Here is a 12,417-nt window from a genome sequence, read left to right as displayed (position 1 = left end):
ATATATTGTACATTTCTATGAGAAACTTAGAACCAGAAACATGTGTCTAAATATTAACAGGGGTGGGTTGTGTAGGCTGGTAGTGGGTGGTGCAGTTTCAAGCAGGAATCCCAGATGTCTGAGTTTCCCCACAACCTTAGCCAGGGAGGGGCAAGGGTTCAATCCCTGACCCCTGGGGTTTTGTATGGGGATGGGGGTTTGATGGTGGGAGATATGGAGCTTTGGGGGAGGGGGGATGTGCAAAAAGGGCAGTTGGAAAACACTCCTACTCCTCCTGGCCCACAAGCAATGCTATAAAGGCACTTACCTTCTCCCTGAAGCTGCCCTCATGTTCCTTCAGCTGCTGAGCTTTGCAATGCCCGGGGAATGCTGCAGGCTACAGTTGAACGTGCAAAACAGGTTCAGTCAGAGGCTGCCAGCCTCATTAAAACATTTAAATTGCCAATCTGCCTCTTTAAGTGGATAGGCTGGCACCCTTTGGCTCACTTACATTGAACCTGGAAATGGGTGGGTTGGGGCTGGATTTGAGATTTATAAAATTTTAACACCTGACCTGACCCAAACCCCAACCCATCCATTTTTGGGTTTTAAGATTCATCCAATGCAGTTAAATTTTCCTTATAAAGAACTAAGTATCAGGAATCAGGTTTGCTTTGAATTAGGTGGCCAATAAGGCAATGCTCCATGTCCTTATGGCATTGCAACCAGCCCTTTCCCAATTAATAGAATAGTCTTTTTCTTTACTTATTTTGACTACGTAAAAGCAATACCATTCCTGAGAATAGTAATCCATCTGGTGTTTGTACCATGTATATGTAGAACCTTTGACTGTCTCCAGCATATATTGTCATAATTTTCATTGAAGTGGGAGTGTGTGGCTTTTCATTAATACCCATGACTCACCTGTAAAGAATTGTTCAATGTAGTAAGTATTAATGCACTGACTACTTGAATTGACTTTGTTAAGGTGCTATATAAATGCAAGTTGTTCAAATTGCAAAACTTTCTTTTCACAAGTATGTTTTATGGGCATCATTAGAGAACTGGCTTTGGATAGAGGCTGAACATAGGAACATAGGAACAGGAGAAGGCTATTCAGCCCGCTGAGCCTGCTCTGCCATTCAGTGTGATTATGGTCAATCGAACACTTCGATGCCTTTATCCCACACTACCCCAAACCCCTTTATGTTATTGTTAGTCAGAAATCTATCAATTTCTACCTTAAACATACTCAATGACTGAGCTTCCATAGCCCTCTGGGGTAGAGAATTCCAAAGATTCACAACCCTCTGAGTAAAGAAATTTCTCCTCATCTCGGTCCTAAGTGGCTTCCCCCTTATTTCGAAATTGTGTCCCCTGGTTCTAAACTCCCCAACCAGGGGAAACATTTTACCTGCCTCTACCCTGTCTATTCCTTTAAGTATTTTGTAGGTTTCAAAGAGGTCACCTCTCATTCTTCGAAACTCGAGAGAATACAGGCCCAATTCCCCCAATCTCTCTTCATAAGACAGTCCTGCCATCCCCAGAACAAGTCTGGTGAACATTCATTGCACTCCCTCTCTGGCAATAATATCCTTTCTGAGGTAAACTTACTGAACTCACTGTAAGGGAGCTGGAAGCTAAAGTAACATGGATAGTCAAAATGACAAGCTGCCTATTACACCCTAGGCTAGTGATGTCTACAGATGTTTATTTGAATCTTGTGCATTGTTCAGTAATTCTTTCTGTTATGGTTCCCATAGATGTCCTTGCCACTTGTTCTTTCAAACAAAAATTAAATGTTAACAAATATGTTGATCAAAGTTAATTCTAATGACTTTTAAATATTTAATTATTTGAAACAGGGTATGGATGTCAAACAGAAAGTAAGCTAGTCTGATGTACCAACATTTCATATTGCACAGGATATCAGGAGAAAACATTGAACTGAACCTCAATGCATTCCCAAAGGAAGAGGAAAGCTGAAAGTAGGTCTTTGGGGAAATGACATATTGTGAGTGCCCAAACAGGGGAAAAAAATACATTCAGGCGGTGAAAGAAGAAAAATGAAACAAAGACACTGATGGTGAAATTCGCTCGATGAGTGACTCAACTATTATATGTTACATGCCTCTCCCTTTCTTTCTCTCTCACTCTTTCTTTCTCTGGTGGTTCATCTAAATTCTTCTCTTCTAACTACACTGCAAGAAGCAGCAATCACTAATGTAGAAGAAACAGATGCAGTACCATTCACTCAGACTTCTGGATAAAGCTACAGCATTTTTACCAACATCACTGGGTCAGCCAATGAGTTGCACTGTGACAGCCAGAGAGTTAGAAACAGGGCAAAATTTAATGGTGGACTCAAAGAAAACAGTCCACTTACATATCAGACAGAGTCTGTTAAAACAGTGCACCAGTCTACAGAGTCTACTTTATAAAAAATCTCCAAAGCAAACAGAACTCAAAACCAAAATAACAGCAACATCTCCAGATAAAAACTTGGCAATTTCTCCAGCAAGTGCTGGAGGACAGTTAGATAATGCACATAAAATCAATCTTAGTCACTTTCAACAGCATGCTCTCCAGATATGATTGGATGGGAAATTACCCAATCAACTCCCCCTCCCCCCCCTTCCTGAGAATAGTTGTGCCACTATATACTGCCAAAATACAAAGAAATATTTTTACGTGACCTTGCAAGCTGCCAGTGAAAAGATTTATTTGCTACACTTGTACAATTATGCAAAATTGTGATCACATCTCCAAACAATATGCAATAAAAAAAATAGTGTCAGTAATGGTGACCATCAAACTATCAGATTGTCATAAAAACCCGTCTGGTTCACTTTAGGGGAGGAAATCTGCCATCTTTACCTTCCTGTCAGGCCTTAATGTGACTCTAGGCTCACAACAGCATGATTGACTCTTAACTGCCTTCTGAAATGGCCCAGGAAGCTACTCAGTTGTGTTCAAGAAGGTAGCTCCCCACCACTTTCTCAAAGGCAATCAGGGATGGACCATAAATGCTGGCTTAGCCAACAACTCCTGCATCCATGAATGAATAAAAGAAAATCTATGTTTAATTAATCTGTCCAATTAACATTAGTGTTACAAGTAATTTTCTTGGAACCATCAGCTTCCTGTACTACACTGAAAATATTTTAAGGCTGTTGAAAATATCTTATTATCTTTGCACCTGCAATTTGTAAAAGTGACATAAATGTCTCTATTTCAAAATTGCAGAACTTACAGACCTATATTACTTCTCAAGTGCTCATAAAACAGTAGAAGCCCTAAGGTTCTAGTAGAAACCCTAGGTCTACCTTTATCTGTGCCACAACCTAATCTGTGAAAAAATTGTTAGTTGCAAAAAATGCACATGAAATACATTTGTTTTTGCTGTATAAAAAATTATGTATGCTTGATGGACTGCTGCCAACACAAGTATGGAATGGTAGGATGGGGACTCACAATCACGCTGAGGGACAAGGCGTTAGCTTTCAATCTCTACCTATCTGTCAAAGGGAGATGGCAAGCAGAGTGTTAACACTTTCTCCATGGAGATGTCTGAGTGCAGAACTTCCTGTCCACCATTTGCACTATGGACACATGACTCAAATCCTGCATATATTCTCATTTTAGTTTCCAAATATTTCCCCCCCACTTTGTTTTTCTTCTTTGGGTAGTACTCACTCGTAATGAGATTCAATTCCATGGGCCCTCTCATCCCCCAATCTGTATGAAGTTAGGCAGTGAATTTTGCAAGACTATTAAGTCATTGTAGAAATCAGAAATAACTTCAAGCCTGATCTCATTTGACATCCAAACATGTACTTTCCAACAGGACCTACAGAGTGATCAAGGACAGGAACTTTGACTGATGTTTTGCTTTTTTTTTAGGAAATATTGAAGTCAACTGTAGTGTACTCAGTTTTGCCCTGGCCCAGATCAGCTAATCCAGAACAGACTAGTAATGGATCACTTGAACTCTCATTGCTCAATCTGACACAAAGGGCAATACTTTCCCCCCTGTAGGGGGGGGATGTGCAGGAGCGGGCAGACGGGTTCCCGATCGATGCCCCCAATTGGGGATGCACTGCCATTTTACACGGGTGGGCCAATTAAGGCCTGCCAAGCACGATGTCCGCTCGGAAGTGGCGTGCGCTCCATGTGCGGGCAGGGGGGTGGATTCCCTGAGCCGGGAGTGCGCTCCTTCACGCATGAGCGTGCAAGAGTGCACAGATCTCCCTGAGGCAAAATGCCGCCTCAGGGAGATTGCTGGAAGTTTCAAAAATTTGTGGAAGCGTGGAAAAAAAATTTCTGACATGTCCCCTCATTTGACACTGTCACATGAGCTGGGACATGTCAATTTCTTTTATTTCAACGTTTCATAAACATTTTAAATCCCTCATGAAACCTCATCCCGCCCATGATGAAGTTTGATGCTTTTTCTGAAGGCTGCCTAGCCTCCTCGCCTGCCTGCCAACCTTATGGTTGGACGGGCAGGCCCATTAATTGGTTTAATTACTTTTTTAAAGGCCTTAAATGGTCGTTGACAGCTCAGCGCGCGCACAGCCGACTCGGCTGCGCACTCGCCGAACTGAAAATCTAAATGACGCGGGGTGACGCCGGGACGCAGGCCTGACATCACCCTGCGTCATTTTACATGTTGGCGAGCGGTCCCCGCCCCCTGCTTGCTGCCAGCTACTTACCCTCCCAGCTACTTACCTTGCACTCACAACTGGCCAAGGCTCCTTTGACAGCATCTTCCAAAGCATCTAGAAGGACAGGGGCAGCAAGTGCATGGGAACACCTCCACCTGCAAGTTCCCCTGTAAGTCACATACCATCCTCACTTGGAAATTTATTGCTGTTCCTTCACTATCGCCGAGTCAAAATCCTGGAGTTCCTTTCCTAAGAGCACTGTAGGTATCCCCTACACCGGATGGAATGCAGCAGTTAAAGAAGGCAGCTCTCCGCCATCTTCTCAAGGAATGAGCAACTGGCCTTGCTAGCAATGCTCACATCCCATGAAAGAATGCAAAAGAAACCCCGGAGATGGATGCTCCTTTGAAGCTGGAAGGTATCTAATTGGTCTTCCAGTTTAGAGAGCCTGCCTCCAGCAGCCTAATTGGACAGGGAACCTGTCTCTATGCCAGCGAAGGGCTCACCCACTTGAAAATGGGTAACTTTAATTGGTTTTCTCCTGGATGCAGGTTTCCGACTTGAATACAGCCCCAGCTCCTGTTTCTTGTCTTCATCGCGAAAATTCAGTCCAATGGCTCCATCTTGTCGTAACAGATACGCCCTGGCACCAGAAATGCCATGGGGTAGATTTTCAACTTGCTGCCTTGGTGCAGAACTGGCATTATAGATTGCGCCCCTGTTATAGAAACCATCCAATTTTTATTTTCATCAATAGCATTTTTAATTTTAACACCAGTTTTATATCTGGGCAAAAAGCTGAAAATCAACCGCTGAAAGTGCTAACAGTACAAAGTTACAGCCATACAGTGCCAACAGCAAGGTTACAGTGATTTTTCCATTTAATCTGAATTGGCCCAAACCTTTGCCCATATCAGTGCTAAAAAATGCATTTGCATGCATGTGTCTGGACAAGAAATTTGGAGGGAAAATATGTTTTTTATCTAGTAATAAATCAGCTGGTATAAACACTCCTTCCTACAGGGGGCAAGAATAGCAATGCTGAGGGAAAGGCAGCTCCCCCAGGTTCCCCTCCAAGTCACATATCATCCTGATTTGAACACACATCTTGCTTTCCCAAAGTCACTGGATCAATATCCTGCAATTCCCAACCTAACACCATTGCGGGACCTCATCACTACAAGGATAGTAGCAGTTCAAAGACAAGGCCCAAAGACCATCACTACGAGGATGACAATAGGTCAAGGAGAGGTCCCATCACCACTTTCATATGGGCTAGAAATGGAGAATAAATGTGCGATTGCCAGTGTTCCCACCTCCTGAGGAAAAATAATGAATAAAAAACACTTGTACAAGTTGGTCCCCCAGACTTTGAGCTGACACAGACTGGACCTGCTTGTATGCATGCAGTGGCACATGGACTCCTGGCATGAACTGAAACTGGCATGAGTGAGATGGTAAGAGTTAATGAGCTTCACTTACCTCAGTTAGGATCTAAACAGTAGGATCGATCACAGTACCTTCCCAGTTTAAACCTCATTTGAAGTGGCAACATCACAACGAAGAACTTAATAAAGATGTCAATTACCTTTTTAGTAGTCCAGACTAGAAGGGTATGGAATGGCTTTTCCACCATGTATGTCAGTTAGTTTTCACAGCCACCTATCTAGTATTAAACATCCCACCCATAAAGCAATTGTTTTCCCTATTGGAATTTGTACGGAATGAATCAGCGCCTGAACAAATTTTTCCTTGAAGCAAACTGTGTCCACTGATTGGCACAGATGGTGGAAAATTTCAGTTAGGAGATTATTGTTTTTTCCTGAAAAGTTATTTAACGTGTTACTTGCTATGTTTCCCCCTCTTCCTCCACCATGTATCAATTTCCATTGTGGTGACCACAGATCCGGGGATCTCTTCATTTTCCACTTTTACCTATGCACTGACCCGGTCCTGTGAAAACTGAAGGACCCTCACTAACAAACCTGTCGAGGAAGGGGCTATGACATGAACTTTTACACAATTGCACAATTAATTGTTGCCAAGTGTGGTGAACGCATATACTTTAAATAGAAATGATTAGACAAAGGAAACACCTTGATTGCCTCCTGAGTGTCCTACTGCACTTAGGCTAAGTGGCTATATTAATATCTGGTGGTCACTGCAAATAGATATAAATAATTCACAACAGGAAGAAAAAAAGACAAATAAAGTAGCACCCTAAGTAGTGTTTCATGAAATGGCATAGTCTTTGTATTGCTCCCAAGATACAAGAACACATCGGAAACATCCTCAATACTCAATTTTGTAATTTGGCTTTTAGGAAAACAGGCAGTGCTGCCTCAGACAGACTGTACACTAGGGTCAGCCCGGAACCACTGCCTGCTTCCATGTCAGCGCAGTATGTTTAACTGATGTTTCCTTTCCATGAGATTAAAATCAATAAAATCGGTGTCAACTTGCGACGTGAAGAATCAATTTTAGAAAGGCACCTCAGCACTGTAAGACGCCGAAGCTGCATTAAAGAGATAGAGAAGCCCAATGAGTTGAGGAGGCAGGCCTCCTGCTCGATTTTACCACTTTCTGCTGCTATTTAAGCCACCTATCTAGGCCCACAGGTAAAGATTTTCTACACTGCGGTATTGGGGGGGTTGCTAGTGTCTGAGAACTGAGCTTAAGTCAACAGTAAAGGGGGGGATATTTCTTTATTTAAGTTGCCATTCTTGAAAGATCCTTGGTTGCCAGTGAGGATGATTGATTTGCTGGGCTTTGTAGTAAAGTTCTGTGGAGAGTTCTGTGGTTAAATAGAAAATGTTTTCTCTTGGGATAAGGCAGTTGCTGAATTGAGACAGAAGGTAAGTTTATACTCGGCATGAACAGCATTCCTGATTTTCTGCCCGCAGAAGAAAGTGCCCTGGGCCAATTTGCCAACACACTAGAAACAGTTTGGAAATACATTAAACAACTGGGGGAGATATTGGATCATATGGAGATACATTAATCCATTCAAGGTAAATCTGGGTGGCATGTACCTTGAAGATTTCTCAAAGAAATTTCGATTTACATTCCTTTATTATCCCTTGTCTCTGAGTCAGCAGGTTGTGGGTTTATGATACAATCCAGAGATTTGAGTACAAACTCTAGACTGGCACTCCTGTACAGTACTGCTTTTCATTTGAAACATTAAACCAAGGCCCTGTCTGCCCTCTCAGGTGGATGTTAGAGATCCCATGGCATTATTTCAAAGAAGAGCAGGGGAGCTATCAATGGTATCCTGACCAATATTTATTCCTCAATAAATATAATTAAAAACAGATTACGTTAACACCTTGCTATTTGGAAGATCTTGTAAATTGGCTCTCCAAATATAGTGACTATATTTCAAGAGTAGTTCATTAGCATTAAAAGTGCTTTGGTATGTCCTACAATTGTGAAAGACTCTATATAAATTCAAGATTTCTTCTTTCTTTTTCTCTTAAATGCAGTTTATACCATGTAGAGTAACTTGCAGTAAAGATAGCTATCGCACATGAATTACTGTTGGAAAGCGGACAAAAGCTGCTTTATTTGCTGTTAGAATGCTCAACATGTAACAATGCTTTAAAAATGTAAACTATTATTTGTTGGTAGCAAAATATTTGGTGATGGGTTTTGTACAATGGGTCGAAAGCCCTCTTTTCCTTTTTGCTTCAGTTTTATTTCCTACTCTCGAAATTTTATTAAACCAGGAAATTTTGAATCAAAGTATTGTGTGTGATCTTATTTTTGGAATAGCTGATACATGCACCTACAGGCAATGATTAATGACTCCTTTTGGAGTTTGGGTCCGAATTAAAAGACAGAACCTCAAAGGTTCTGTTTCTCTGGGGTGCTAGCTGTACCAAGTGTAAATTGACAGATGGTCAGATTAGAGAGTTAAGCACATGGCTGAAAAAGTGGTGTGGGAAGAAGGGATTTCGATTCATGGGGTTCTGGCACTAGCTGTTCCACTGAGATGGGCTCCACTTAAACAGGAGTGGGATCAGTGCCCTGACAAATTGTACAACTAGTGCTGTTGTTAGGGTTTTAAACGAACAGATGGGCAGGATTGATGTGAAGGGTGATTTAGAAGTCCAAAGAGAAAAGTTAAGACAATAGTTCAGTGTAGCAATGCGGGTAAAACCAGCAGAGTGGGACAAGAAGGGACAGAAAATTTAACAGTACAAGTACCTCAGCGAGTCAGGTCCATACAGAGAAAAGTAGTTAAAAAAAAAGGAAGGCAATGCATGAAGGATCTGCAATAAAATAGATGAATTAGTGGCACAATGGAGATAAATTCGATAAGGTTCCACGTAAAAGGTCGTTGCACAAGATAAGAGCTCACGGTATTGGGGGTAATATATTAGCATGGATTGAGGATTGGTTAACATACAGAAGACAGAGAGTCGGGATTAATGGGCCTTTTTCAGGTTGGAAAGACGTAACTAGTGGAGTGCCACAAGGATCAGTCCTAGGGCCTTAATAATTTACTGGGCTGAATTTTCTGTTTGGCGGGGGGGGCGGATTGGGAGTGGGCGCGGACACGATCGCCGCCCGTGATCGGGTCTGCTCCGCCATTTTACGTGGGCGGGTCAATTAAGGCCCGCCCAGCTTAATGCCCGACTCCCGAGGATAGCAGGAGTGGGCGGGCGACGACGGGAGTGCATTGTCCGCCGGGTCCAACGGCGACCCGGTGACCTGTTTATATGAAGCGCTGACAGCCTTTGCCAGGCTGCTCACAATGTCAAGTGGAAGGGCTCACCAGAGGGCTTCTGGTGAGCAAGCCAGTCCGGAGGCTAGGCCAGCGGAGCAGGCGAGGGTGGAGGATAGGGCAGCGGGACAGGCCAGGCTGGAGGGTAGGGCAGGGGGCCAATGTGCCCCTCGCTTCTTGGGTGACTGCCTTGCTGCCCTCCTCATGGAGGTGGCAGCACGGCGGGAGGTGCTGGTTCCCCAGGTTGGGAGGAGGAGGCCCCTTAAACGTGACAAAACGTGCCTGGGAGGAGGTAGCGGAGGTGATGAGCTCCCGCGACGTGGTGCGGCGCACCTGGACCCAGTGTCACAAGCGCTTCAATGATTTGTTGTGCTCTGGAAGGGTGAGTACCATGTTGGCATTGGGCATTTAACCCAGTAGGTCGGTTTACCGCCCCCCACCCCCAGCTCTGCTGCACCCACCCCACCCACCACCCCCCCCCCCGCCCCCCCCCCCACCCCCACCCAAGTCCGAGTGTCATGACTGCATTGAATCATTGACAGCATGTGTCCTTTGCTGGGTGGCCAGCAGATATTGCCCATGCTGAGGTCAGCCTGAGAGGTGATAAAGAGATGGGTTCTGTGCGTGCAGCATGTGGTACACTGAGACCCACATGACTGGTTTGACCTGGAGGAGCTGCACCTAGGGTGCTGTGTTTGAACAGCAGGACATGTCCAAGTCAGGGTGATGACACGCTGGGAGGGGAGCTTCAAGGTGCCATGGCAACGAACCATCTGCTGCGCTCTGTGCTCCACGTGCTTGCGCCTCCTTGCTATGGAAGGATATACCGTGCGGTGCCTAATGTGATGTAGGCAGCGTGTGTCCAAGGGGGGTGGTGGGGTGGTGGGGTGGTGGGGAACAGGCCTAGAATCTTTGTGTGAGTGTTCGGCAGCAGCGGGGTGAGGAGGCACTGGAGCCCTGATATGTCCCACTCTGGTTGGGGTGGGCCGTGTGGGAAGAGAGTCCATTTGCAATTTGCACTAATCAATGCTCGTCACTCATTTTCAGGGGAAGAATGCTCATAACGTGGCAGAGCGTGTGAGGACTGGCGGCGGGCAGGTGCAGATCACCATTCTTAGCCACTTAGAGCAGGAGGCCCTGGATCTGGAGAGGCGCCATGCACCCAGGTCCACTGGTGTTGGTGAGGCTGGGGTGCCAGGTATTTATACCCAACAGTGAGGTCAGCATTGTTCTCCCAACAGCCATAGCAATGCTGAATGTTAATTGATTTAATTTTGCAACATGGCTTGACCATTGGTTACGGAAGGACAAACGCAAAATGATCCGGGGGGGCAGGGATGCACTTTGTCATTGTCTACATATTAACTGATCCACTTTCCTTGTTCTTCTTTCAGTATCATCGGAGCAGGGCGAGGAGGAGCAGCAGATGCCCCCTCTCACACCTGAGGGGCCTGAAGTCCCACGTGCATCACACCATCTCTGCCAGGCAGGCACCAGTGCAGATACTAGCACCTCAGTGGGAATTCAAATATCGGCTAGTGTCCCGGGGCACAGTGGTGAGGGCACTTCACAGTTGCTGGAGGAACTGGCAGAGTCAGAGAGTGCCCATGGCGCCAGCAGTCGGAGGACTGCAAGGGACCAGGCACATGCTCAGTCGGTGCCTGATGAAGTGACTCTGGGGTCGTCCGTGATGCAGTAGGTGCAGGAATTGCGGCCGGGTGTGCGGGAGCATCTGGGGGAGATACATGAGGCTGTGCTTGGCTTGGTCACCGTGGTGGAGGAGTCTACACGAACGATTGCCGAAGCAATGAGCCTCATGTCCGAGCGCCATGCGTCCTCCATGGAGAGAGTGACAACTCTTGTGGAGAGGCTACTTCAGGAGACCCGTCAGGGCTTCCTAAGGATGTGCACTGACCAGCAAGCCCTCACATCGGCATTGGCCTCAGATGGTCAGTGCCAGTGTGGGAGATGGTGTGGGCATCAACTTTCGCAGCTCGGTGCTCATCCATCCATGGTGAGCAGGGGGGTCCGAAGCAACCTCACATCGGCGCAGCAGCTGCCTGGTGTCTCTGTGGGTACCTCTCAAGGTGCTCCAGATGAGGGTGGCAGCTCCTCTGCCCCTCTCCCAGTGACTGTAGCATCCGGTGAGGCTGCCACGACTGGGGAGATGCCAACTGTGGACCTGGCTCCACGGGCCAGAGGATGACCGTCAAGGTCATCGAGGCCAACAGGACAGCAGTGTCAGCAGGCTGTCACAGATGCCACTCCCAGCGATGGGGCAGCACCAAGGCATAGCACCCGGAAACGGAAACATAAGGCACCTTAGGCACACCATGGGTTTCTCACTGGTGCTTTTGTGTTGGCCCGAGATGAGGCCCTTATGATTTGCTTTGTTTGGTAACATTATTCTCTTATTTTTGGAATAGGTTGGTTTGCTTGACATATTAAATTCAGATATGTCACCATGGCTGAGGGTGCCTCTTTTCTTCTGCATGTGGATGGTTTGCAAAGGTGTTATGAGTGCTTTGTCGGACATTCAGCTTTATTAACAAGGCCCTTACTGATTGTTCCTAACCTGGCAGATTTTGCATTTAGGTGTCGAGTATCGAGCTTACAGCCCAGGCTTGTCCTGGTGGTCAATCTGTAGTGTGCTAGCTGAAGGTTCATTGAATTAAAGCCTCCCAGGCATCCCTGCCTCCTTGGAGTATGCCCGGGTCAGCGTCTAGCCCCTCAGCATTTCCCTGTGCATGTTTATCCTCAGACTCACTGCTGGACTCATCGTGTGCATCCGGAGCAACTGCGTCTACTTCTTCCTTGTCCACAGTGTCCCCCCTTTCCAGCGCAAGATTGTGGAGAGCGCAGCATGCAACCACTATTACTGACACATGATCTGGGGGGTACTGGAGTGCGCCCGCTGAATGGTCCAGGCATTGGAAGCACATCTTGAGAAGACCGATATTTCTCTCCACCACAGCCCTTGTGGAGGCGTGGCTCCTATTGTACCGCTGCTCAGCCTCTGTTCTTGGATGGCGGAGAGGCATC

The 12,417-nt window shown here is 45.8% G+C and overlaps 1 protein-coding gene across 2 annotated transcripts in view; it reads right to left on the bottom strand.

The window, feature by feature from the left end:
- ppp2r3a (protein phosphatase 2, regulatory subunit B'', alpha) overlaps nucleotides 1-12,417 on the bottom strand; it is a 414,183-nt gene that overhangs the window by 223,929 nt on the left and 177,837 nt on the right. The window lies entirely within an intron of this gene.

Source organism: Cetorhinus maximus, chromosome 19 (genome assembly GCF_964194155.1).
Source record: "Cetorhinus maximus chromosome 19, sCetMax3.hap1.1, whole genome shotgun sequence".
NCBI lineage: Eukaryota > Metazoa > Chordata > Chondrichthyes > Lamniformes > Cetorhinidae > Cetorhinus > Cetorhinus maximus.
The sequence above is the reverse complement of the archived record's forward strand: the minus strand, read 5'-3'. Positions and strand labels throughout refer to the sequence as shown.